The sequence below is a fragment of the Opisthocomus hoazin genome, chromosome 10 (genome assembly GCF_030867145.1).
Source record: "Opisthocomus hoazin isolate bOpiHoa1 chromosome 10, bOpiHoa1.hap1, whole genome shotgun sequence".
NCBI lineage: Eukaryota > Metazoa > Chordata > Aves > Opisthocomiformes > Opisthocomidae > Opisthocomus > Opisthocomus hoazin.
In genome coordinates this window covers 3,505,976-3,532,490 of record NC_134423.1, presented here as the reverse complement: position 1 = coordinate 3,532,490, position 26,515 = coordinate 3,505,976, and positions in this window count along the sequence as shown.

The following is a 26,515-nucleotide window of genomic DNA, read 5'->3' as shown; positions in this document are numbered from 1 at the left end:
TTCCAGGCTAGCACCTTCTGGCTGCCAGCTATCTGCAGACTTTCGCGCTTTCGGAGAATGTCTGAGAAAGGAGCCGGGCTGGGACACCAACTTTCCCAGGCTACGTTTGAAGTTTGAGGTGGCAAGACAAGCAAGCAGCTCCATTCTCTGCGCCTCTGTGCGAGCACAGCCATGGGCAGATGAGGCTAAGCAACAGCTTTCCAGGCTAGCCCCTTCTGCCTGCCAGCTATCTGCAGACGTTCGCACTTTAGGAGCAGGGCTGTGAAATGAGCCTGGCAGGGACACCACCATTCCCAGCATGCGTTTGAAGTTTCAAGTGGCAAGATAAGCAAGCAGCCCCATTCTCTGTGCCTCTATGCGAACAGTGCCATGGGCAGATGAGGCTGAGCAACAGCTTTCCAGGCTAGGCCCTTCTGCCTGCCAGCTATCTGCAGACGTTCGCACTTTCGGAGCAGGGCTGCGAAAGGAGCCTAGCAGGTACACCATCTTTCCCAGGCTACGTTTGAAGTTTGAGGTAGCAAGACAAGCAAGCAGCCCCATTCTCTGTGCCTCTGTGCGAGCAGTGCAATGGGCAGATGAGGCTGAGCAACAGCTTTCCAGGCTAGCACCTTCTGAATGCCAGCTATGTGAAGACGGTCGCATTTCAAGAGCAGGGCTGCGAAAGGAGCCTAGCAGGTACACCATCTTTCCCAGGCTACGTTTGAAGTTTCAAGTGGCAAGACAAGCAAGGAGCCACATTCTCTGTGCCTCTGTGCGAGCAGTGCCATGGGCAGATGAGGCTGAGCAACAGCTTTCCAGGCTAGCCCCTTCTGCCTGCCAGCTATCTGCAGACGTTCGCACTTTCGGAGCAGGGCTGTGACAGGAGCCTGGCTGCGACACAAACTTTCCCAGGCTACGTTTGAAGTTTCAAGTGGCAAGACAAGCAAGGAGCCCCATTCTCTGTGCCTCTGTGCGAGCACTGCCATGGGCAGATGAGGCTGAGCAACAGCTTTCCAGGATAGCTCCTTCTGCCTGCCAGCTATCTGCAGACGGTCGCATTTCAAGAGCAGGGTTGCGAAAGGAGCCTAGCAGGTACACCATCTTTCCCAGGCTACGTTAGAAGTTTGAGGTGGCAAGACAAGCAAGGAGCCGCATTCTCTGTGCCTCTGTGCGAGCAGTGCCATGGGGACATGAGGCTGAGCAACAGCTTTCCAGGCTAGCCCCTTCTGCCTGCCAGCTATCTGCAGACGTTCGCACTTTCGGAGCAGGGCTGCGAAAGGAGCCTGGCAGGGAAACCACCATTCCCAGCATGCGTTTGAAGTTTCAAGTGGCAAGATAAGCAAGCAGCCCCATTCTCTGTGCCTCTGTGCGAGCAGTGCCATGGGCAGATGAGGCTGAGCAACAGCTATCCAGGCTAGCCACTTCTGGCTGCCACCTATATGCAGACTTTCGCACTTCAAGAGCAGGGCTGCGAAAGGAGCCTAGCAGGTACACCATCTTTCCCAGGCTACGTTTGAAGTTTGAGGTGGCAAGACAAGCAAGGAGCCCCATTCTCTGTGTCTCTGTGCGAGCACTGCCATGGACAGATGAGGCTGAGCAACAGCTTTCCAGGCTAGCACCTTCTGCCTGCCAGCTATCTGCAGACGGTCGCATTTCAAGAGCAGGGCTGCGAAAGGAGCCTAGCAGGTACACCATCTTTCCCAGGCTACGTTTGAAGTTTGAGGTGGCAAGACAAGCAAGGAGCCCCATTCTCTGTGCCTCTGTGCGAGCAGTGCCATGGGCAGATGAGGCTGAGCAACAGCTTTCCAGGCTAGCCCCTTCTGGCTGCCAGCTATCTGCAGACGTTCGCACTTTCGGAGCAGGGCTGCGAAAGGAGCCTGGCAGGGACACCACCATTCCCAGCATGCGTTTGAAGTTTGAGGTAGCAAGACAAGCAAGGAGCCCCATTCTCTGTGCCTCTGTGCGAGCAGTGCCATGGGCAGATGAGGCTGAGCAACAGCTTTCCAGGCTAGCACCTTCTGCCTGCCAGCTATCTGCAGATCTTCGCACTTTCGGAGCAGGTCTGCGAAAGCAGCCTGGCTGGGACACCAACCTTCCCAGGCCACGTTTGAAGTTTGAGGTGGCAAGACAAGCAAGCAGCCCCATTCTCTGTGCCTCTGTGCGAGCAGTGCCATGGGCAGATGAGGCTGAGCAACAGCTTTCCAGGCTAGCCCCTTCTGCCTGCCAGCTATCTGCAGACGTTCGCACTTTAGGAGCAGGGCTGTGAAATGAGCCTGGCAGGGACACCACCATTCCCAGCATGCGTTTGAAGTTTCAAGTGGCAAGATAAGCAAGCAGCCCCATTCTCTGTGCCTCTATGCGAACAGTGCCATGGGCAGATGAGGCTGAGCAACAGCTTTCCAGGCTAGCCCCTTCTGCCTGCCAGCTATCTGCAGACGTTCGCACTTTCGGAGCAGGGCTGCGAAAGGAGCCTAGCAGGTACACCATCTTTCCCAGGCTACGTTTGAAGTTTGAGGTGGCAAGACAAGCAAGCAGCCCCATTCTCTGTGCCTCTGTGCGAGCACTGCCATGGGCAGATGAGGCTGAGCAACAGCTTTCCAGGATAGCTCCTTCTGCCTGCCAGCTATCTGCAGACGGTCGCATTTCAAGAGCAGGGTTGCGAAAGGAGCCTAGCAGGTACACCATCTTTCCCAGGCTACGTTTGAAGTTTGAGGTGGCAAGACAAGCAAGGAGCCCCATTCTCTGTGCCTCTGTGCGAGCAGTGCCATGGGGACATGAGGCTGAGCAACAGCTTTCCAGGCTAGCACCTTCTGAATGCCAGCTATGTGAAGACGGTCGCATTTCAAGAGCAGGGCTGCGAAAGGAGCCTAGCAGGTACACCATCTTTCCCAGGCTACGTTTGAAGTTTCAAGTGGCAAGACAAGCAAGGAGCCACATTCTCTGTGCCTCTGTGCGAGCAGTGCCATGGGCAGATGAGGCTGAGCAACAGCTTTCCAGGCTAGCCCCTTCTGCCTGCCAGCTATCTGCAGACGTTCGCACTTTCGGAGCAGGGCTGTGACAGGAGCCTGGCTGCGACACAAACTTTCCCAGGCTACGTTTGAAGTTTCAAGTGGCAAGACAAGCAAGGAGCCCCATTCTCTGTGCCTCTGTGCGAGCACTGCCATGGGCAGATGAGGCTGAGCAACAGCTTTCCAGGATAGCTCCTTCTGCCTGCCAGCTATCTGCAGACGGTCGCATTTCAAGAGCAGGGTTGCGAAAGGAGCCTAGCAGGTACACCATCTTTCCCAGGCTACGTTAGAAGTTTGAGGTGGCAAGACAAGCAAGGAGCCGCATTCTCTGTGCCTCTGTGCGAGCAGTGCCATGGGGACATGAGGCTGAGCAACAGCTTTCCAGGCTAGCCCCTTCTGCCTGCCAGCTATCTGCAGACGTTCGCACTTTCGGAGCAGGGCTGCGAAAGGAGCCTGGCAGGGAAACCACCATTCCCAGCATGCGTTTGAAGTTTCAAGTGGCAAGATAAGCAAGCAGCCCCATTCTCTGTGCCTCTGTGCGAGCAGTGCCATGGGCAGATGAGGCTGAGCAACAGCTATCCAGGCTAGCCACTTCTGGCTGCCACCTATATGCAGACTTTCGCACTTCAAGAGCAGGGCTGCGAAAGGAGCCTAGCAGGTACACCATCTTTCCCAGGCTACGTTTGAAGTTTGAGGTGGCAAGACAAGCAAGGAGCCCCATTCTCTGTGTCTCTGTGCGAGCACTGCCATGGACAGATGAGGCTGAGCAACAGCTTTCCAGGCTAGCACCTTCTGCCTGCCAGCTATCTGCAGACGGTCGCATTTCAAGAGCAGGGCTGCGAAAGGAGCCTAGCAGGTACACCATCTTTCCCAGGCTACGTTTGAAGTTTGAGGTGGCAAGACAAGCAAGGAGCCCCATTCTCTGTGCCTCTGTGCGAGCAGTGCCATGGGCAGATGAGGCTGAGCAACAGCTTTCCAGGCTAGCCCCTTCTGGCTGCCAGCTATCTGCAGACGTTCGCACTTTCGGAGCAGGGCTGCGAAAGGAGCCTGGCAGGGACACCACCATTCCCAGCATGCGTTTGAAGTTTGAGGTAGCAAGACAAGCAAGGAGCCCCATTCTCTGTGCCTCTGTGCGAGCAGTGCCATGGGCAGATGAGGCTGAGCAACAGCTTTCCAGGCTAGCACCTTCTGCCTGCCAGCTATCTGCAGATCTTCGCACTTTCGGAGCAGGTCTGCGAAAGCAGCCTGGCTGGGACACCAACCTTCCCAGGCCACGTTTGAAGTTTGAGGTGGCAAGACAAGCAAGCAGCCCCATTCTCTGTGCCTCTGTGCGAGCAGTGCCATGGGCAGATGAGGCTGAGCAACAGCTTTCCAGGCTAGCCCCTTCTGCCTGCCAGCTATCTGCAGACGTTCGCACTTTAGGAGCAGGGCTGTGAAATGAGCCTGGCAGGGACACCACCATTCCCAGCATGCGTTTGAAGTTTCAAGTGGCAAGATAAGCAAGCAGCCCCATTCTCTGTGCCTCTATGCGAACAGTGCCATGGGCAGATGAGGCTGAGCAACAGCTTTCCAGGCTAGCCCCTTCTGCCTGCCAGCTATCTGCAGACGTTCGCACTTTCGGAGCAGGGCTGCGAAAGGAGCCTAGCAGGTACACCATCTTTCCCAGGCTACGTTTGAAGTTTGAGGTGGCAAGACAAGCAAGCAGCCCCATTCTCTGTGCCTCTGTGCGAGCACTGCCATGGGCAGATGAGGCTGAGCAACAGCTTTCCAGGATAGCTCCTTCTGCCTGCCAGCTATCTGCAGACGGTCGCATTTCAAGAGCAGGGTTGCGAAAGGAGCCTAGCAGGTACACCATCTTTCCCAGGCTACGTTTGAAGTTTGAGGTGGCAAGACAAGCAAGGAGCCCCATTCTCTGTGCCTCTGTGCGAGCAGTGCCATGGGGACATGAGGCTGAGCAACAGCTTTCCAGGCTAGCCCCTTCTGCCTGCCAGCTATCTGCAGACGTTCACACTTTCGGAGCAGGGCTGCGAAAGGAGCCTGGCTGGGACACCAACTTTCACACGCTACGTTAGAAGTTTCAAGTGGCAAGACAAGCAAGCAGCCCCAGTCTCTGTGTCTCTGTGCGAGCACTGCCATGGGGACATGAGGCTGAGCAACAGCTTTCCAGGCTAGCCCCTTCTGCCTGCCAGCTATCTGCAGACGTTCGCACTTTCGCAGCAGGGCTGCGATAGGAGCCTGGCAGGGAAACCACCATTCCCAGCATGCGTTTGAAGTTTCAAGTGGCAAGATAAGCAAGCAGCCCCATTCTCTGTGCCTCTGTGCGAGCAGTGCCATGGGCAGATGAGGCTGAGCAACAGCTTTCCAGGCTAGCCACTTCTGGCTGCCACCTATATGCAGACTTTCGCACTTCAAGAGCAGGGCTGCGAAAGGAGCCTAGCAGGTACACCATCTTTCCCAGGCTACGTTTGAAGTTTGAGGTGGCAAGACAAGCAAGGAGACCCATTCTCTGTGTCTCTGTGCGAGCACTGCCATGGACAGATGAGGCTGAGCAACAGCTTTCCAGGCTAGCACCTTCTGCCTGCCAGCTATCTGCAGACGGTCGCATTTCAAGAGCAGGGCTGCGAAAGGAGCCTAGCAGGTACACCATCTTTCCCAGGCTACGTTTGAAGTTTGAGGTGGCAAGACAAGCAAGGAGCCCCATTCTCTGTGCCTCTGTGCGAGCAGTGCCATGGGCAGATGAGGCTGAGCAACAGCTTTCCAGGCTAGCCCCTTCTGCCTGCCAGCTATCTGCAGACGTTCGCACTTTCGGAGCAGGGCTGCGAAAGGAGCCTGGCTGGGACACCAACTTTCCCAGGCTACGTTTGAAGTTTCAAGTGGCAAGACAAGCAAGGAGCCCCATTCTCTGTGCCTCTGTGCGAGCACTGCCATGGGCACATGAAACTGAGCAACAGCTTTCCAGGATAGCTCCTTCTGCCTGCCAGCTATCTGCAGACGTTCGCACTTTAGGAGCAGGGCTGTGAAATGAGCCTGGCAGGGACACCACCATTCCCAGCATGCGTTTGAAGTTTCAAGTGGCAAGATAAGCAAGCAGCCCCATTCTCTGTGCCTCTATGCGAACAGTGCCATGGGCAGATGAGGCTGAGCAACAACTTTCCAGGCTAGCCCCTTCTGCCTGCCAGCTATCTGCAGACTTTCTCACTTCAAGAGCAGGGCTGCGAAAGGAGCCTAGCAGGTACACCATCTTTCCCAGGCTACGTTTGAAGATTGAGGTGGCAAGACAAGCAAGCAGGGCCATTCTCTGTGCCTCTGTGCGAGCAGTGCCATGGGCAGATGAGGCTGAGCAACAGCTTTCCAGGCTAGCCCCTTTTGCCTGCCAGCTATCTGCAGACGTTCGCACTTTCGGAGCAGGGCTGCGAAAGGAGCCTAGCAGGTACACCATCTTTCCCAGGCTACGTTTGAAGTTTGAGGTAGCAAGACAAGCAAGCAGCCCCATTCTCTGTGCCTCTGTGCGAGCAGTGCCATGGGCAGATGAGGCTGAGCAACAGCTTTCCAGGCTAGCACCTTCTGAATGCCAGCTATCTGCAGACGGTCGCATTTCAAGAGCAGGGCTGCGAAAGGAGCCTAGCAGGTACACCATCTTTCCCAGGCTACGTTTGAAGTTTCAAGTGGCAAGACAAGCTAGCAGCCCCATTCTCTGTGCCTCTGTGCGAGCAGTGCCATGGGGACATGAGGCTGAGCAACAGCTTTCCAGGCTAGCCCCTTCTGCCTGCCAGCTATCTGCAGACGTTCGCACTTTCGGAGCAGGGCTGTGACAGGAGCCTGGCTGCGACACAAACTTTCCCAGGCTACGTTTTAAGTTTCAAGTGGCAAGACAAGCAAGGAGCCCCATTCTCTGTGCCTCTGTGCGAGCACTGCCATGGGCAGATGAGGCTGAGCAACAGCTTTCCAGGATAGCTCCTTCTGCCTGCCAGCTATCTGCAGACGGTCGCATTTCAAGAGCAGGGTTGCGAAAGGAGCCTAGCAGGTACACCATCTTTCCCAGGCTACGTTTGAAGTTTGAGGTGGCAAGACAAGCAAGGAGCCCCATTCTCTGTGCCTCTGTGCGAGCAGTGCCATGGGGACATGAGGCTGAGCAACAGCTTTCCAGGCTAGCCCCTTCTGCCTGCCAGCTATCTGCAGACGTTCGCACTTTCGGAGCAGGGCTGCGAAAGGAGCCTGGCTGGGACACCAACTTTCACAGGCTACGTTTGAAGTTTCAAGTGGCAAGACAAGCAAGCAGCCCCATTCTCTGTGCCTCTGTACGAGCACTGCCATGGGGACATGAGGCTGAGCAACAGCTTTCCAGGCTAGCCCCTTCTGGCTGCCAGCTATCTGCAGACGTTCGCACTTTCGGAGCAGGGCTGTGACAGGAGCCTGGCTGCGACACAAACTTTCCCAGGCTACGTTTTAAGTTTCAAGTGGCAAGACAAGCAAGGAGCCCCATTCTCTGTGCCTCTGTGCGAGCACTGCCATGGGCAGATGAGGCTGAGCAACAGCTTTCCAGGATAGCTCCTTCTGCCTGCCAGCTATCTGCAGACTTTCGCACTTCAAGAGCAGGGCTGCGAAAGGAGCCTAGCAGGTACACCATCTTTCCCAGGCTACGTTTGAAGTTTGAGGTGGCAAGACAAGCAAGCAGCCCCATTCTGTGTGTCTCTGTGCGAGCACTGCCATGGACAGATGAGGCTGAGCAACAGCTTTCCAGGCTAGCCCCTTCTGCCTGCCAGCTATCTGCAGACGTTCGCATTTCAAGAGCAGGGCTGCGAAAGGAGCCTAGCAGGTACACCATCTTTCCCAGGCTACGTTTGAAGTTTGAGGTGGCAAGACAAGCAAGGAGCCCCATTCTCTGTGCCTCTGTGCGAGCAGTGCCATGGGCAGATGAGGCTGAGCAACAGCTTTCCAGGCTAGCCCCTTCTGGCTGCCAGCTATCTGCAGACGTTCGCACTTTCGGAGCAGGGCTGCGAAAGGAGCCTGGCTGGGACACCAACTTTCACAGGCTACGTTTGAAGTTTCAAGTGGCAAGACAAGCAAGCAGCCCCATTCTCTGTGCCTCTGTACGAGCACTGCCATGGGGACATGAGGCTGAGCAACAGCTTTCCAGGCTAGCCCCTTCTGGCTGCCAGCTATCTGCAGACGTTCGCACTTTCGGAGCAGGGCTGTGACAGGAGCCTGGCTGCGACACAAACTTTCCCAGGCTACGTTTTAAGTTTCAAGTGGCAAGACAAGCAAGCAGCCCCATTCTCTGTGCCTCTGTACGAGCACTGCCATGGGGACATGAGGCTGAGCAACAGCTTTCCAGGCTAGCCCCTTCTGGCTGCCAGCTATCTGCAGACGTTCGCACTTTCGGAGCAGGGCTGTGACAGGAGCCTGGCTGGGACACCAACTTTCCCAGGCTACGTTTGAAGTTTCAAGTGGCAAGACAAGCAAGGAGCCCCATTCTCTGTGCCTCTGTGCGAGCAGTGCCATGGGCACATGAGGCTGAGCAACAGCTTTCCAGGATAGCTCCTTCTGCCTGCCAGCTATCTGCCGACGTTCGCACTTTAGGAGCAGGGCTGTGAAATGAGCCTGGCTGGGACACCACCATTCCCAGCATGCGTTTGAAGTTTCAAGTGGCAAGATAAGCAAGCAGCCCCATTCTCTGTGCCTCTATGCGAACAGTGCCATGGGCAGATGAGGCTGAGCAACAGCTTTCCAGGCTAGCCCCTTCTGCCTGCCAGCTATCTGCAGACTTTCGCACTTCAAGAGCAGGGCTGCGAAAGGAGCCTAGCAGGTACACCATCTTTCCCAGGCTACGTTTGAAGATTGAGGTGGCAAGACAAGCAAGCAGGCCCATTCTCTGTGCCTCTGTGCGAGCACTGCCATGGGCAGATGAGGCTGAGCAACAGCTTTCCAGGCTAGCCCCTTCTGCCTGCCAGCTATCTGCAGACGTTCGCACTTTCGGAGCAGGGCTGCGAAAGGAGCCTAGCAGGTACACCATCTTTCCCAGGCTACGTTTGAAGTTTGAGGTAGCAAGACAAGCAAGCAGCCCCATTCTCTGTGCCTCTGTGCGAGCAGTGCCATGGGCAGATGAGGCTGAGCAACAGCTTTCCAGGCTAGCACCTTCTGAATGCCAGCTATGTGAAGACGGTCGCATTTCAAGAGCAGGGCTGCGAAAGGAGCCTAGCAGGTACACCATCTTTCCCAGGCTACGTTTGAAGTTTGAGGTGGCAAGACAAGCAAGGAGCCCCATTCTCTGTGCCTCTGTGCGAGCAGTGCTATGGGCAGATGAGGCTGAGCAACAGCTTTCCAGGCTAGCCCCTTCTGCCTGCCAGCTATCTGCAGACGTTCGCACTTTCGGAGCAGGGCTGCGAAAGGAGCCTGGCTGGGACACAAACTTTCCCAGGCTACGTTTGAAGTTTGAAGTGGCAAGACAAGCAAGGAGCCCCATTCTCTGTGCCTCTGTGCGAGCAGTGCCATGGGCAGATGAGGCTGAGCAACAGCTTTCCAGGATAGCTCCTTCTGCCTGCCAGCTATCTGCCGACGGTCGCATTTGAAGAGCAGGGCTGTGATAGGAGCCTGGCAGGGACACCACCATTCCCAGCATGCGTTTGAAGTTTCAAGTGGCAAGATAAGCAAGCAGCCCCATTCTCTGTGCCTCTGTGCGAGCAGTGCCATGGGCAGATGAGGCTGAGCAACAGCTTTCCAGGCTAGCCCCTTCTGGCTGCCAGCTATCTGCAGACTTTCGCACTTCAAGAGCAGGGCTGCGAAAGGAGACTAGCAGGTACACCATCTTTCCCAGGCTACGTTTGAAGTTTCAAGTGGCAAGACAAGCAAGGAGCCCCATTCTCTGTGTCTCTGTGCGAGCACTGCCATGGGCAGATGAGGCTGAGCAACAGCTTTCCAGGCTAGCCCCTTCTGGCTGCCAGCTATCTGCAGAAGTTCGCACTTTCGGAGCAGGGCTGCGATAGGAGCATGGCAGGGACACCACCATTCCCAGCATGCGTTTCAAGTTTCAAGTGGCAAGACAAGCAAGCAGCCCCATTCTCTGTGCCTCTGTGCGAGCAGTGCCATGGGCAGATGAGGCTGAGCAACAGCTTTCCAGGCTAGCACCTTCTGAATGCCAGCTATCTGCAGACGGTCGCATTTCAAGAGCAGGGCTGCGAAAGGAGCCTAGCAGGTACACCATCTTTCCCAGGCTACGTTTGAAGTTTCAAGTGGCAAGACAAGCTAGCAGCCCCATTCTCTGTGCCTCTGTGCGAGCAGTGCCATGGGGACATGAGGCTGAGCAACAGCTTTCCAGGCTAGCCCCTTCTGCCTGCCAGCTATCTGCAGACGTTCGCACTTTCGGAGCAGGGCTGTGACAGGAGCCTGGCTGCGACACAAACTTTCCCAGGCTACGTTTTAAGTTTCAAGTGGCAAGACAAGCAAGGAGCCCCATTCTCTGTGCCTCTGTGCGAGCACTGCCATGGGCAGATGAGGCTGAGCAACAGCTTTCCAGGCTAGCCCCTTCTGGCTGCCAGCTATCTGCAGACGTTCGCACTTTCGGAGCAGGGCTGCGAAAGGAGCCTGGCAGGGACACCACCATTCCCAGCATGCGTTTGAAGTTTGAGGTAGCAAGACAAGCAAGGAGCCCCATTCTCTGTGCCTCTGTGCGAGCAGTGCCATGGGCAGATGAGGCTGAGCAACAGCTTTCCAGGCTAGCACCTTCTGCCTGCCAGCTATCTGCAGATCTTCGCACTTTCGGAGCAGGTCTGCGAAAGCAGCCTGGCTGGGACACCAACCTTCCCAGGCCACGTTTGAAGTTTGAGGTGGCAAGACAAGCAAGCAGCCCCATTCTCTGTGCCTCTGTGCGAGCAGTGCCATGGGCAGATGAGGCTGAGCAACAGCTTTCCAGGCTAGCCCCTTCTGCCTGCCAGCTATCTGCAGACGTTCGCACTTTAGGAGCAGGGCTGTGAAATGAGCCTGGCAGGGACACCACCATTCCCAGCATGCGTTTGAAGTTTCAAGTGGCAAGATAAGCAAGCAGCCCCATTCTCTGTGCCTCTATGCGAACAGTGCCATGGGCAGATGAGGCTGAGCAACAGCTTTCCAGGCTAGCCCCTTCTGCCTGCCAGCTATCTGCAGACGTTCGCACTTTCGGAGCAGGGCTGCGAAAGGAGCCTAGCAGGTACACCATCTTTCCCAGGCTACGTTTGAAGTTTGAGGTGGCAAGACAAGCAAGCAGCCCCATTCTCTGTGCCTCTGTGCGAGCACTGCCATGGGCAGATGAGGCTGAGCAACAGCTTTCCAGGATAGCTCCTTCTGCCTGCCAGCTATCTGCAGACGGTCGCATTTCAAGAGCAGGGTTGCGAAAGGAGCCTAGCAGGTACACCATCTTTCCCAGGCTACGTTTGAAGTTTGAGGTGGCAAGACAAGCAAGGAGCCCCATTCTCTGTGCCTCTGTGCGAGCAGTGCCATGGGGACATGAGGCTGAGCAACAGCTTTCCAGGCTAGCCCCTTCTGCCTGCCAGCTATCTGCAGACGTTCACACTTTCGGAGCAGGGCTGCGAAAGGAGCCTGGCTGGGACACCAACTTTCACACGCTACGTTAGAAGTTTCAAGTGGCAAGACAAGCAAGCAGCCCCAGTCTCTGTGTCTCTGTGCGAGCACTGCCATGGGGACATGAGGCTGAGCAACAGCTTTCCAGGCTAGCCCCTTCTGCCTGCCAGCTATCTGCAGACGTTCGCACTTTCGCAGCAGGGCTGCGATAGGAGCCTGGCAGGGAAACCACCATTCCCAGCATGCGTTTGAAGTTTCAAGTGGCAAGATAAGCAAGCAGCCCCATTCTCTGTGCCTCTGTGCGAGCAGTGCCATGGGCAGATGAGGCTGAGCAACAGCTTTCCAGGCTAGCCACTTCTGGCTGCCACCTATATGCAGACTTTCGCACTTCAAGAGCAGGGCTGCGAAAGGAGCCTAGCAGGTACACCATCTTTCCCAGGCTACGTTTGAAGTTTGAGGTGGCAAGACAAGCAAGGAGACCCATTCTCTGTGTCTCTGTGCGAGCACTGCCATGGACAGATGAGGCTGAGCAACAGCTTTCCAGGCTAGCACCTTCTGCCTGCCAGCTATCTGCAGACGGTCGCATTTCAAGAGCAGGGCTGCGAAAGGAGCCTAGCAGGTACACCATCTTTCCCAGGCTACGTTTGAAGTTTGAGGTGGCAAGACAAGCAAGGAGCCCCATTCTCTGTGCCTCTGTGCGAGCAGTGCCATGGGCAGATGAGGCTGAGCAACAGCTTTCCAGGCTAGCCCCTTCTGCCTGCCAGCTATCTGCAGACGTTCGCACTTTCGGAGCAGGGCTGCGAAAGGAGCCTGGCTGGGACACCAACTTTCCCAGGCTACGTTTGAAGTTTCAAGTGGCAAGACAAGCAAGGAGCCCCATTCTCTGTGCCTCTGTGCGAGCACTGCCATGGGCACATGAAACTGAGCAACAGCTTTCCAGGATAGCTCCTTCTGCCTGCCAGCTATCTGCAGACGTTCGCACTTTAGGAGCAGGGCTGTGAAATGAGCCTGGCAGGGACACCACCATTCCCAGCATGCGTTTGAAGTTTCAAGTGGCAAGATAAGCAAGCAGCCCCATTCTCTGTGCCTCTATGCGAACAGTGCCATGGGCAGATGAGGCTGAGCAACAACTTTCCAGGCTAGCCCCTTCTGCCTGCCAGCTATCTGCAGACTTTCTCACTTCAAGAGCAGGGCTGCGAAAGGAGCCTAGCAGGTACACCATCTTTCCCAGGCTACGTTTGAAGATTGAGGTGGCAAGACAAGCAAGCAGGGCCATTCTCTGTGCCTCTGTGCGAGCAGTGCCATGGGCAGATGAGGCTGAGCAACAGCTTTCCAGGCTAGCCCCTTTTGCCTGCCAGCTATCTGCAGACGTTCGCACTTTCGGAGCAGGGCTGCGAAAGGAGCCTAGCAGGTACACCATCTTTCCCAGGCTACGTTTGAAGTTTGAGGTAGCAAGACAAGCAAGCAGCCCCATTCTCTGTGCCTCTGTGCGAGCAGTGCCATGGGCAGATGAGGCTGAGCAACAGCTTTCCAGGCTAGCACCTTCTGAATGCCAGCTATCTGCAGACGGTCGCATTTCAAGAGCAGGGCTGCGAAAGGAGCCTAGCAGGTACACCATCTTTCCCAGGCTACGTTTGAAGTTTCAAGTGGCAAGACAAGCTAGCAGCCCCATTCTCTGTGCCTCTGTGCGAGCAGTGCCATGGGGACATGAGGCTGAGCAACAGCTTTCCAGGCTAGCCCCTTCTGCCTGCCAGCTATCTGCAGACGTTCGCACTTTCGGAGCAGGGCTGTGACAGGAGCCTGGCTGCGACACAAACTTTCCCAGGCTACGTTTTAAGTTTCAAGTGGCAAGACAAGCAAGGAGCCCCATTCTCTGTGCCTCTGTGCGAGCACTGCCATGGGCAGATGAGGCTGAGCAACAGCTTTCCAGGATAGCTCCTTCTGCCTGCCAGCTATCTGCAGACGGTCGCATTTCAAGAGCAGGGTTGCGAAAGGAGCCTAGCAGGTACACCATCTTTCCCAGGCTACGTTTGAAGTTTGAGGTGGCAAGACAAGCAAGGAGCCCCATTCTCTGTGCCTCTGTGCGAGCAGTGCCATGGGGACATGAGGCTGAGCAACAGCTTTCCAGGCTAGCCCCTTCTGCCTGCCAGCTATCTGCAGACGTTCGCACTTTCGGAGCAGGGCTGCGAAAGGAGCCTGGCTGGGACACCAACTTTCACAGGCTACGTTTGAAGTTTCAAGTGGCAAGACAAGCAAGCAGCCCCATTCTCTGTGCCTCTGTACGAGCACTGCCATGGGGACATGAGGCTGAGCAACAGCTTTCCAGGCTAGCCCCTTCTGGCTGCCAGCTATCTGCAGACGTTCGCACTTTCGGAGCAGGGCTGTGACAGGAGCCTGGCTGCGACACAAACTTTCCCAGGCTACGTTTTAAGTTTCAAGTGGCAAGACAAGCAAGGAGCCCCATTCTCTGTGCCTCTGTGCGAGCACTGCCATGGGCAGATGAGGCTGAGCAACAGCTTTCCAGGATAGCTCCTTCTGCCTGCCAGCTATCTGCAGACTTTCGCACTTCAAGAGCAGGGCTGCGAAAGGAGCCTAGCAGGTACACCATCTTTCCCAGGCTACGTTTGAAGTTTGAGGTGGCAAGACAAGCAAGCAGCCCCATTCTGTGTGTCTCTGTGCGAGCACTGCCATGGACAGATGAGGCTGAGCAACAGCTTTCCAGGCTAGCCCCTTCTGCCTGCCAGCTATCTGCAGACGTTCGCATTTCAAGAGCAGGGCTGCGAAAGGAGCCTAGCAGGTACACCATCTTTCCCAGGCTACGTTTGAAGTTTGAGGTGGCAAGACAAGCAAGGAGCCCCATTCTCTGTGCCTCTGTGCGAGCAGTGCCATGGGCAGATGAGGCTGAGCAACAGCTTTCCAGGCTAGCCCCTTCTGGCTGCCAGCTATCTGCAGACGTTCGCACTTTCGGAGCAGGGCTGCGAAAGGAGCCTGGCTGGGACACCAACTTTCACAGGCTACGTTTGAAGTTTCAAGTGGCAAGACAAGCAAGCAGCCCCATTCTCTGTGCCTCTGTACGAGCACTGCCATGGGGACATGAGGCTGAGCAACAGCTTTCCAGGCTAGCCCCTTCTGGCTGCCAGCTATCTGCAGACGTTCGCACTTTCGGAGCAGGGCTGTGACAGGAGCCTGGCTGCGACACAAACTTTCCCAGGCTACGTTTTAAGTTTCAAGTGGCAAGACAAGCAAGCAGCCCCATTCTCTGTGCCTCTGTACGAGCACTGCCATGGGGACATGAGGCTGAGCAACAGCTTTCCAGGCTAGCCCCTTCTGGCTGCCAGCTATCTGCAGACGTTCGCACTTTCGGAGCAGGGCTGTGACAGGAGCCTGGCTGGGACACCAACTTTCCCAGGCTACGTTTGAAGTTTCAAGTGGCAAGACAAGCAAGGAGCCCCATTCTCTGTGCCTCTGTGCGAGCAGTGCCATGGGCACATGAGGCTGAGCAACAGCTTTCCAGGATAGCTCCTTCTGCCTGCCAGCTATCTGCCGACGTTCGCACTTTAGGAGCAGGGCTGTGAAATGAGCCTGGCTGGGACACCACCATTCCCAGCATGCGTTTGAAGTTTCAAGTGGCAAGATAAGCAAGCAGCCCCATTCTCTGTGCCTCTATGCGAACAGTGCCATGGGCAGATGAGGCTGAGCAACAGCTTTCCAGGCTAGCCCCTTCTGCCTGCCAGCTATCTGCAGACTTTCGCACTTCAAGAGCAGGGCTGCGAAAGGAGCCTAGCAGGTACACCATCTTTCCCAGGCTACGTTTGAAGATTGAGGTGGCAAGACAAGCAAGCAGGCCCATTCTCTGTGCCTCTGTGCGAGCACTGCCATGGGCAGATGAGGCTGAGCAACAGCTTTCCAGGCTAGCCCCTTCTGCCTGCCAGCTATCTGCAGACGTTCGCACTTTCGGAGCAGGGCTGCGAAAGGAGCCTAGCAGGTACACCATCTTTCCCAGGCTACGTTTGAAGTTTGAGGTAGCAAGACAAGCAAGCAGCCCCATTCTCTGTGCCTCTGTGCGAGCAGTGCCATGGGCAGATGAGGCTGAGCAACAGCTTTCCAGGCTAGCACCTTCTGAATGCCAGCTATGTGAAGACGGTCGCATTTCAAGAGCAGGGCTGCGAAAGGAGCCTAGCAGGTACACCATCTTTCCCAGGCTACGTTTGAAGTTTGAGGTGGCAAGACAAGCAAGGAGCCCCATTCTCTGTGCCTCTGTGCGAGCAGTGCTATGGGCAGATGAGGCTGAGCAACAGCTTTCCAGGCTAGCCCCTTCTGCCTGCCAGCTATCTGCAGACGTTCGCACTTTCGGAGCAGGGCTGCGAAAGGAGCCTGGCTGGGACACAAACTTTCCCAGGCTACGTTTGAAGTTTGAAGTGGCAAGACAAGCAAGGAGCCCCATTCTCTGTGCCTCTGTGCGAGCAGTGCCATGGGCAGATGAGGCTGAGCAACAGCTTTCCAGGATAGCTCCTTCTGCCTGCCAGCTATCTGCCGACGGTCGCATTTGAAGAGCAGGGCTGTGATAGGAGCCTGGCAGGGACACCACCATTCCCAGCATGCGTTTGAAGTTTCAAGTGGCAAGATAAGCAAGCAGCCCCATTCTCTGTGCCTCTGTGCGAGCAGTGCCATGGGCAGATGAGGCTGAGCAACAGCTTTCCAGGCTAGCCCCTTCTGGCTGCCAGCTATCTGCAGACTTTCGCACTTCAAGAGCAGGGCTGCGAAAGGAGACTAGCAGGTACACCATCTTTCCCAGGCTACGTTTGAAGTTTCAAGTGGCAAGACAAGCAAGGAGCCCCATTCTCTGTGTCTCTGTGCGAGCACTGCCATGGGCAGATGAGGCTGAGCAACAGCTTTCCAGGCTAGCCCCTTCTGGCTGCCAGCTATCTGCAGAAGTTCGCACTTTCGGAGCAGGGCTGCGATAGGAGCATGGCAGGGACACCACCATTCCCAGCATGCGTTTCAAGTTTCAAGTGGCAAGACAAGCAAGCAGCCCCATTCTCTGTGCCTCTGTGCGAGCAGTGCCATGGGCAGATGAGGCTGAGCAACAGCTTTCCAGGCTAGCACCTTCTGAATGCCAGCTATCTGCAGACGGTCGCATTTCAAGAGCAGGGCTGCGAAAGGAGCCTAGCAGGTACACCATCTTTCCCAGGCTACGTTTGAAGTTTCAAGTGGCAAGACAAGCTAGCAGCCCCATTCTCTGTGCCTCTGTGCGAGCAGTGCCATGGGGACATGAGGCTGAGCAACAGCTTTCCAGGCTAGCCCCTTCTGCCTGCCAGCTATCTGCAGACGTTCGCACTTTCGGAGCAGGGCTGTGACAGGAGCCTGGCTGCGACACAAACTTTCCCAGGCTACGTTTTAAGTTTCAAGTGGCAAGACAAGCAAGGAGCCCCATTCTCTGTGCCTCTGTGCGAGCACTGCCATGGGCAGATGAGGCTGAGCAACAGCTTTCCAGGATAGCTCCTTCTGCCTGCCAGCTATCTGCAGACGGTCGCATTTCAAGAGCAGGGTTGCGAAACGAGCCTAGCAGGTACACCATCTTTCCCAGGCTACGTTTGAAGTTTGAGGTGGCAAGACAAGCAAGGAGCCCCATTCTCTGTGCCTCTGTGCGAGCAGTGCCATGGGGACATGAGGCTGAGCAACAGCTTTCCAGGCTAGCCCCTTCTGCCTGCCAGCTATCTGCAGACGTTCACACTTTCGGAGCAGGGCTGCGAAAGGAGCCTGGCTGGGACACCAACTTTCACACGCTACGTTAGAAGTTTCAAGTGGCAAGACAAGCAAGCAGCCCCAGTCTCTGTGTCTCTGTGCGAGCACTGCCATGGGGACATGAGGCTGAGCAACAGCTTTCCAGGCTAGCCCCTTCTGCCTGCCAGCTATCTGCAGACGTTCGCACTTTCGCAGCAGGGCTGCGATAGGAGCCTGGCAGGGAAACCACCATTCCCAGCATGCGTTTGAAGTTTCAAGTGGCAAGATAAGCAAGCAGCCCCATTCTCTGTGCCTCTGTGCGAGCAGTGCCATGGGCAGATGAGGCTGAGCAACAGCTTTCCAGGCTAGCCACTTCTGGCTGCCACCTATATGCAGACTTTCGCACTTCAAGAGCAGGGCTGCGAAAGGAGCCTAGCAGGTACACCATCTTTCCCAGGCTACGTTTGAAGTTTGAGGTGGCAAGACAAGCAAGGAGACCCATTCTCTGTGTCTCTGTGCGAGCACTGCCATGGACAGATGAGGCTGAGCAACAGCTTTCCAGGCTAGCACCTTCTGCCTGCCAGCTATCTGCAGACGGTCGCATTTCAAGAGCAGGGCTGCGAAAGGAGCCTAGCAGGTACACCATCTTTCCCAGGCTACGTTTGAAGTTTGAGGTGGCAAGACAAGCAAGGAGCCCCATTCTCTGTGCCTCTGTGCGAGCAGTGCCATGGGCAGATGAGGCTGAGCAACAGCTTTCCAGGCTAGCCCCTTCTGCCTGCCAGCTATCTGCAGACGTTCGCACTTTCGGAGCAGGGCTGCGAAAGGAGCCTGGCTGGGACACCAACTTTCCCAGGCTACGTTTGAAGTTTCAAGTGGCAAGACAAGCAAGGAGCCCCATTCTCTGTGCCTCTGTGCGAGCACTGCCATGGGCACATGAGGCTGAGCAACAGCTTTCCAGGATAGCTCCTTCTGCCTGCCAGCTATCTGCAGACGTTCGCACTTTAGGAGCAGGGCTGTGAAATGAGCCTGGCAGGGACACCACCATTCCCAGCATGCGTTTGAAGTTTCAAGTGGCAAGATAAGCAAGCAGCCCCATTCTCTGTGCCTCTATGCGAACAGTGCCATGGGCAGATGAGGCTGAGCAACAACTTTCCAGGCTAGCCCCTTCTGCCTGCCAGCTATCTGCAGACTTTCTCACTTCAAGAGCAGGGCTGCGAAAGGAGCCTAGCAGGTACACCATCTTTCCCAGGCTACGTTTGAAGATTGAGGTGGCAAGACAAGCAAGCAGGGCCATTCTCTGTGCCTCTGTGCGAGCAGTGCCATGGGCAGATGAGGCTGAGCAACAGCTTTCCAGGCTAGCCCCTTTTGCCTGCCAGCTATCTGCAGACGTTCGCACTTTCGGAGCAGGGCTGCGAAAGGAGCCTAGCAGGTACACCATCTTTCCCAGGCTACGTTTGAAGTTTGAGGTAGCAAGACAAGCAAGCAGCCCCATTCTCTGTGCCTCTGTGCGAGCAGTGCCATGGGCAGATGAGGCTGAGCAACAGCTTTCCAGGCTAGCACCTTCTGAATGCCAGCTATCTGCAGACGGTCGCATTTCAAGAGCAGGGCTGCGAAAGGAGCCTAGCAGGTACACCATCTTTCCCAGGCTACGTTTGAAGTTTCAAGTGGCAAGACAAGCTAGCAGCCCCATTCTCTGTGCCTCTGTGCGAGCAGTGCCATGGGGACATGAGGCTGAGCAACAGCTTTCCAGGCTAGCCCCTTCTGCCTGCCAGCTATCTGCAGACGTTCGCACTTTCGGAGCAGGGCTGTGACAGGAGCCTGGCTGCGACACAAACTTTCCCAGGCTACGTTTTAAGTTTCAAGTGGCAAGACAAGCAAGGAGCCCCATTCTCTGTGCCTCTGTGCGAGCACTGCCATGGGCAGATGAGGCTGAGCAACAGCTTTCCAGGATAGCTCCTTCTGCCTGCCAGCTATCTGCAGACGGTCGCATTTCAAGAGCAGGGTTGCGAAAGGAGCCTAGCAGGTACACCATCTTTCCCAGGCTACGTTTGAAGTTTGAGGTGGCAAGACAAGCAAGGAGCCCCATTCTCTGTGCCTCTGTGCGAGCAGTGCCATGGGGACATGAGGCTGAGCAACAGCTTTCCAGGCTAGCCCCTTCTGCCTGCCAGCTATCTGCAGACGTTCGCACTTTCGGAGCAGGGCTGCGAAAGGAGCCTGGCTGGGACACCAACTTTCACAGGCTACGTTTGAAGTTTCAAGTGGCAAGACAAGCAAGCAGCCCCATTCTCTGTGCCTCTGTACGAGCACTGCCATGGGGACATGAGGCTGAGCAACAGCTTTCCAGGCTAGCCCCTTCTGGCTGCCAGCTATCTGCAGACGTTCGCACTTTCGCAGCAGGGCTGCGAAAGGAGCCTGGCAGGGAAACCACCATTCCCAGCATGCGTTTGAAGTTTCAAGTGGCAAGATAAGCAAGCAGCCCCATTCTCTGTGCCTCTGTGCGAGCAGTGCCATGGGCAGATGAGGCTGAGCAACAGCTTTCCAGGCTAGCCACTTCTGGCTGCCACCTATATGCAGACTTTCGCACTTCAAGAGCAGGGCTGCGAAAGGAGCCTAGCAGGTACACCATCTTTCCCAGGCTACGTTTGAAGTTTGAGGTGGCAAGACAAGCAAGCAGCCCCATTCTCTGTGTCTCTGTGCGAGCACTGCCATGGGCAGATGAGGCTGAGCAACAGCTTTCCAGGCTAGCCCCTTCTGCCTGCCAGCTATCTGCAGACGTTCGCATTTCAAGAGCAGGGCTGCGAAAGGAGCCTAGCAGGTACACCATCTTTCCCAGGCTACGTTTGAAGTTTGAGGTGGCAAGACAAGCAAGGAGCCCCATTCTCTGTGCCTCTGTGCGAGCAGTGCCATGGGCAGATGAGGCTGAGCAACAGCTTTCCAGGCTAGCCCCTTCTGGCTGCCAGCTATCTGCAGACGTTCGCACTTTCGGAGCAGGGCTGCGAAAGGAGCCTGGCTGGGACACCAACTTTCCCAGGCTACGTTTGAAGTTTCAAGTGGCAAGACAAGCAAGGAGCCCCATTCTCTGTGCCTCTGTGCGAGCAGTGCCATGGGCACATGAGGCTGAGCAACAGCTTTCCAGGATAGCTCCTTCTGCCTGCCAGCTATCTGCCGACGTTCGCACTTTAGGAGCAGGGCTGTGAAATGAGCCTGGCTGGGACACCACCATTCCCAGCATGCGTTTGAAGTTTCAAGTGGCAAGATAAGCAAGCAGCCCCATTCTCTGTGCCTCTATGCGAACAGTGCCATGGGCAGATGAGGCTGAGCAACAGCTTTCCAGGCTAGCCCCTTCTGCCTGCCAGCTATCTGCAGACTTTCGCACTTCAAGAGCAGGGCTGCGAAAGGAGCCTAGCAGGTACACCATCTTTCCCAGGCTACGTTTGAAGATTGAGGTGGCAAGACAAGCAAGCAGGCCCATTCTCTGTGCCTCTGTGCGAGCACTGCCATGGGCAGATGAGGCTGAGCAACAGCTTTCCAGGCTAGCCCCTTCTGCCTGCCAGCTATCTGCAGACGTTCGCACTTTCGGAGCAGGGCTGCGAAAGGAGCCTAGCAGGTACACCATCTTTCCCAGGCTACGTTTGAAGTTTGAGGTAGCAAGACAAGCAAGCAGCCCCATTCTCTGTGCCTCTGTGCGAGCAGTGCCATGGGCAGATGAGGCTGAGCAACAGCTTTCCAGGCTAGCACCTTCTGAATGCCAGCTATGTGAAGACGGTCGCATTTCAAGAGCAGGGCTGCGAAAGGAGCCTAGCAGGTACACCATCTTTCCCAGGCTACGTTTGAAGTTTGAGGTGGCAAGACAAGCAAGGAGCCCCATTCTCTGTGCCTCTGTGCGAGCAGTGCCATGGGCAGATGAGGCTGAGCAACAGCTTTCCAGGCTAGCCCCTTCTGCCTGCCAGCTATCTGCAGACGTTCGCACTTTCGGAGCAGGGCTGCGAAAGGAGCCTGGCTGGGACACAAACTTTCCCAGGCTACGTTTGAAGTTTGAAGTGGCAAGACAAGCAAGGAGCCCCATTCTCTGTGCCTCTGTGCGAGCAGTGCCATGGGCAGATGAGGCTGAGCAACAGCTTTCCAGGATAGCTCCTTCTGCCTGCCAGCTATCTGCCGACGGTCGCATTTGAAGAGCAGGGCTGTGATAGGAGCCTGGCAGGGACACCACCATTCCCAGCATGCGTTTGAAGTTTCAAGTGGCAAGATAAGCAAGCAGCCCCATTCTCTGTGCCTCTGTGCGAGCAGTGCCATGGGCAGATGAGGCTGAGCAACAGCTTTCCAGGCTAGCCCCTTCTGGCTGCCAGCTATCTGCAGACTTTCGCACTTCAAGAGCAGGGCTGCGAAAGGAGACTAGCAGGTACACCATCTTTCCCAGGCTACGTTTGAAGTTTCAAGTGGCAAGACAAGCAAGGAGCCCCATTCTCTGTGTCTCTGTGCGAGCACTGCCATGGGCAGATGAGGCTGAGCAACAGCTTTCCAGGCTAGCCCCTTCTGGCTGCCAGCTATCTGCAGAAGTTCGCACTTTCGGAGCAGGGCTGCGATAGGAGCATGGCAGGGACACCACCATTCCCAGCATGCGTTTCAAGTTTCAAGTGGCAAGACAAGCAAGCAGCCCCATTCTCTGTGCCTCTGTGCGAGCAGTGCCATGGGCAGATGAGGCTGAGCAACAGCTTTCCAGGCTAGCACCTTCTGAATGCCAGCTATCTGCAGACGGTCGCATTTCAAGAGCAGGGCTGCGAAAGGAGCCTAGCAGGTACACCATCTTTCCCAGGCTACGTTTGAAGTTTCAAGTGGCAAGACAAGCTAGCAGCCCCATTCTCTGTGCCTCTGTGCGAGCAGTGCCATGGGGACATGAGGCTGAGCAACAGCTTTCCAGGCTAGCCCCTTCTGCCTGCCAGCTATCTGCAGACGTTCGCACTTTCGGAGCAGGGCTGTGACAGGAGCCTGGCTGCGACACAAACTTTCCCAGGCTACGTTTTAAGTTTCAAGTGGCAAGACAAGCAAGGAGCCCCATTCTCTGTGCCTCTGTGCGAGCACTGCCATGGGCAGATGAGGCTGAGCAACAGCTTTCCAGGATAGCTCCTTCTGCCTGCCAGCTATCTGCAGACGGTCGCATTTCAAGAGCAGGGTTGCGAAAGGAGCCTAGCAGGTACACCATCTTTCCCAGGCTACGTTTGAAGTTTGAGGTGGCAAGACAAGCAAGGAGCCCCATTCTCTGTGCCTCTGTGCGAGCAGTGCCATGGGGACATGAGGCTGAGCAACAGCTTTCCAGGCTAGCCCCTTCTGCCTGCCAGCTATCTGCAGACGTTCGCACTTTCGGAGCAGGGCTGCGAAAGGAGCCTGGCTGGGACACCAACTTTCACAGGCTACGTTTGAAGTTTCAAGTGGCAAGACAAGCAAGCAGCCCCATTCTCTGTGCCTCTGTACGAGCACTGCCATGGGGACATGAGGCTGAGCAACAGCTTTCCAGGCTAGCCCCTTCTGCCTGCCAGCTATCTGCAGACGTTCGCACTTTCGCAGCAGGGCTGCGAAAGGAGCCTGGCAGGGAAACCACCATTCCCAGCATGCGTTTGAAGTTTGAAGTGGCAAGATAAGCAAGCAGCCCCATTCTCTGTGCCTCTGTGCGAGCAGTGCCATGGGCAGATGAGGCTGAGCAACAGCTTTCCAGGCTAGCCACTTCTGGCTGCCACCTATATGCAGACTTTCGCACTTCAAGAGCAGGGCTGCGAAAGGAGCCTAGCAGGTACACCATCTTTCCCAGGCTACGTTTGAAGTTTGAGGTGGCAAGACAAGCAAGCAGCCCCATTCTGTGTGTCTCTGTGCGAGCACTGCCATGGACAGATGAGGCTGAGCAACAGCTTTCCAGGCTAGCCCCTTCTGCCTGCCAGCTATCTGCAGACGTTCGCATTTCAAGAGCAGGGCTGCGAAAGGAGCCTAGCAGGTACACCATCTTTCCCAGGCTACGTTTGAAGTTTGAGGTGGCAAGACAAGCAAGGAGCCCCATTCTCTGTGCCTCTGTGCGAGCAGTGCCATGGGCAGATGAGGCTGAGCAACAGCTTTCCAGGCTAGCCCCTTCTGGCTGCCAGCTATCTGCAGACGTTCGCACTTTCGGAGCAGGGCTGCGAAAGGAGCCTGGCTGGGACACCAACTTTCCCAGGCTACGTTTGAAGTTTCAAGTGGCAAGACAAGCAAGGAGCCCCATTCTCTGTGCCTCTGTGCGAGCAGTGCCATGGGCACATGAGGCTGAGCAACAGCTTTCCAGGATAGCTCCTTCTGCCTGCCAGCTATCTGCCGACGTTCGCACTTTAGGAGCAGGGCTGTGAAATGAGCCTGGCTGGGACACCACCATTCCCAGCATGCGTTTGAAGTTTCAAGTGGCAAGATAAGCAAGCAGCCCCATTCTCTGTGCCTCTATGCGAACAGTGCCATGGGCAGATGAGGCTGAGCAACAGCTTTCCAGGCTAGCCCCTTCTGCCTGCCAGCTATCTGCAGACTTTCGCACTTCAAGAGCAGGGCTGCGAAAGGAGCCTAGCAGGTACACCATCTTTCCCAGGCTACGTTTGAAGATTGAGGTGGCAAGACAAGCAAGCAGGCCCATTCTCTGTGCCTCTGTGCGAGCACTGCCATGGGCAGATGAGGCTGAGCAACAGCTTTCCAGGCTAGCCCCTTCTGCCTGCCAGCTATCTGCAGACGTTCGCACTTTCGGAGCAGGGCTGCGAAAGGAGCCTAGCAGGTACACCATCTTTCCCAGGCTACGTTTGAAGTTTGAGGTAGCAAGACAAGCAAGCAGCCCCATTCTCTGTGCCTCTGTGCGAGCAGTGCCATGGGCAGATGAGGCTGAGCAACAGCTTTCCAGGCTAGCACCTTCTGAATGCCAGCTATGTGAAGACGGTCGCATTTCAAGAGCAGGGCTGCGAAAGGAGCCTAGCAGGTACACCATCTTTCCCAGGCTACGTTTGAAGTTTGAGGTGGCAAGACAAGCAAGGAGCCCCATTCTCTGTGCCTCTGTGCGAGCAGTGCCATGGGCAGATGAGGCTGAGCAACAGCTTTCCAGGCTAGCCCCTTCTGCCTGCCAGCTATCTGCAGACGTTCGCACTTTCGGAGCAGGGCTGCGAAAGGAGCCTGGCTGGGACACAAACTTTCCCAGGCTACGTTTGAAGTTTGAAGTGGCAAGACAAGCAAGGAGCCCCATTCTCTGTGCCTCTGTGCGAGCAGTGCCATGGGCAGATGAGGCTGAGCAACAGCTTTCCAGGATAGCTCCTTCTGCCTGCCAGCTATCTGCCGACGGTCGCATTTGAAGAGCAGGGCTGTGATAGGAGCCTGGCAGGGACACCACCATTCCCAGCATGCGTTTGAAGTTTCAAGTGGCAAGATAAGCAAGCAGCCCCATTCTCTGTGCCTCTGTGCGAGCAGTGCCATGGGCAGATGAGGCTGAGCAACAGCTTTCCAGGCTAGCCCCTTCTGGCTGCCAGCTATCTGCAGACTTTCGCACTTCAAGAGCAGGGCTGCGAAAGGAGACTAGCAGGTACACCATCTTTCCCAGGCTACGTTTGAAGTTTCAAGTGGCAAGACAAGCAAGGAGCCCCATTCTCTGTGTCTCTGTGCGAGCACTGCCATGGGCAGATGAGGCTGAGCAACAGCTTTCCAGGCTAGCCCCTTCTGGCTGCCAGCTATCTGCAGAAGTTCGCACTTTCGGAGCAGGGCTGCGATAGGAGCATGGCAGGGACACCACCATTCCCAGCATGCGTTTCAAGTTTCAAGTGGCAAGACAAGCAAGCAGCCCCATTCTCTGTGCCTCTGTGCGAGCAGTGCCATGGGCAGATGAGGCTGAGCAACAGCTTTCCAGGCTAGCACCTTCTGAATGCCAGCTATCTGCAGACGGTCGCATTTCAAGAGCAGGGCTGCGAAAGGAGCCTAGCAGGTACACCATCTTTCCCAGGCTACGTTTGAAGTTTCAAGTGGCAAGACAAGCTAGCAGCCCCATTCTCTGTGCCTCTGTGCGAGCAGTGCCATGGGGACATGAGGCTGAGCAACAGCTTTCCAGGCTAGCCCCTTCTGCCTGCCAGCTATCTGCAGACGTTCGCACTTTCGGAGCAGGGCTGTGACAGGAGCCTGGCTGCGACACAAACTTTCCCAGGCTACGTTTTAAGTTTCAAGTGGCAAGACAAGCAAGGAGCCCCATTCTCTGTGCCTCTGTGCGAGCACTGCCATGGGCAGATGAGGCTGAGCAACAGCTTTCCAGGATAGCTCCTTCTGCCTGCCAGCTATCTGCAGACGGTCGCATTTCAAGAGCAGGGTTGCGAAACGAGCCTAGCAGGTACACCATCTTTCCCAGGCTACGTTTGAAGTTTGAGGTGGCAAGACAAGCAAGGAGCCCCATTCTCTGTGCCTCTGTGCGAGCAGTGCCATGGGGACATGAGGCTGAGCAACAGCTTTCCAGGCTAGCCCCTTCTGCCTGCCAGCTATCTGCAGACGTTCGCACTTTCGGAGCAGGGCTGTGACAGGAGCCTGGCTGCGACACAAACTTTCCCAGGCTACGTTTGAAGTTTGAGGTAGCAAGACAAGCAAGGAGCCCCATTCTCTGTGCCTCTGTGCGAGCAGTGCCATGGGCAGATGAGGCTGAGCAACAGCTTTCCAGGCTAGCACCTTCTGAATGCCAGCTATGTGAAGACGGTCGCATTTCAAGAGCAGGGCTGCGAAAGGAGCCTAGCAGGTACACCATCTTTCCCAGGCTACGTTTGAAGTTTGAGGTGGCAAGACAAGCAAGGAGCCCCATTCTCTGTGCCTCTGTGCGAGCAGTGCCATGGGCAGATGAGGCTGAGCAACAGCTTTCCAGGCTAGCCCCTTCTGCCTGCCAGCTATCTGCAGACGTTCGCACTTTCGGAGCAGGGCTGCGAAAGGAGCCTGGCTGGGACACAAACTTTCCCAGGCTACGTTTGAAGTTTGAAGTGGCAAGACAAGCAAGGAGCCCCATTCTCTGTGCCTCTGTGCGAGCAGTGCCATGGGCAGATGAGGCTGAGCAACAGCTTTCCAGGATAGCTCCTTCTGCCTGCCAGCTATCTGCAGACGGTCGCATTTGAAGAGCAGGGCTGTGATAGGAGCCTGGCAGGGACACCACCATTCCCAGCATGCGTTTGAAGTTTCAAGTGGCAAGATAAGCAAGCAGCCCCATTCTCTGTGCCTCTGTGCGAGCAGTGCCATGGGCAGAT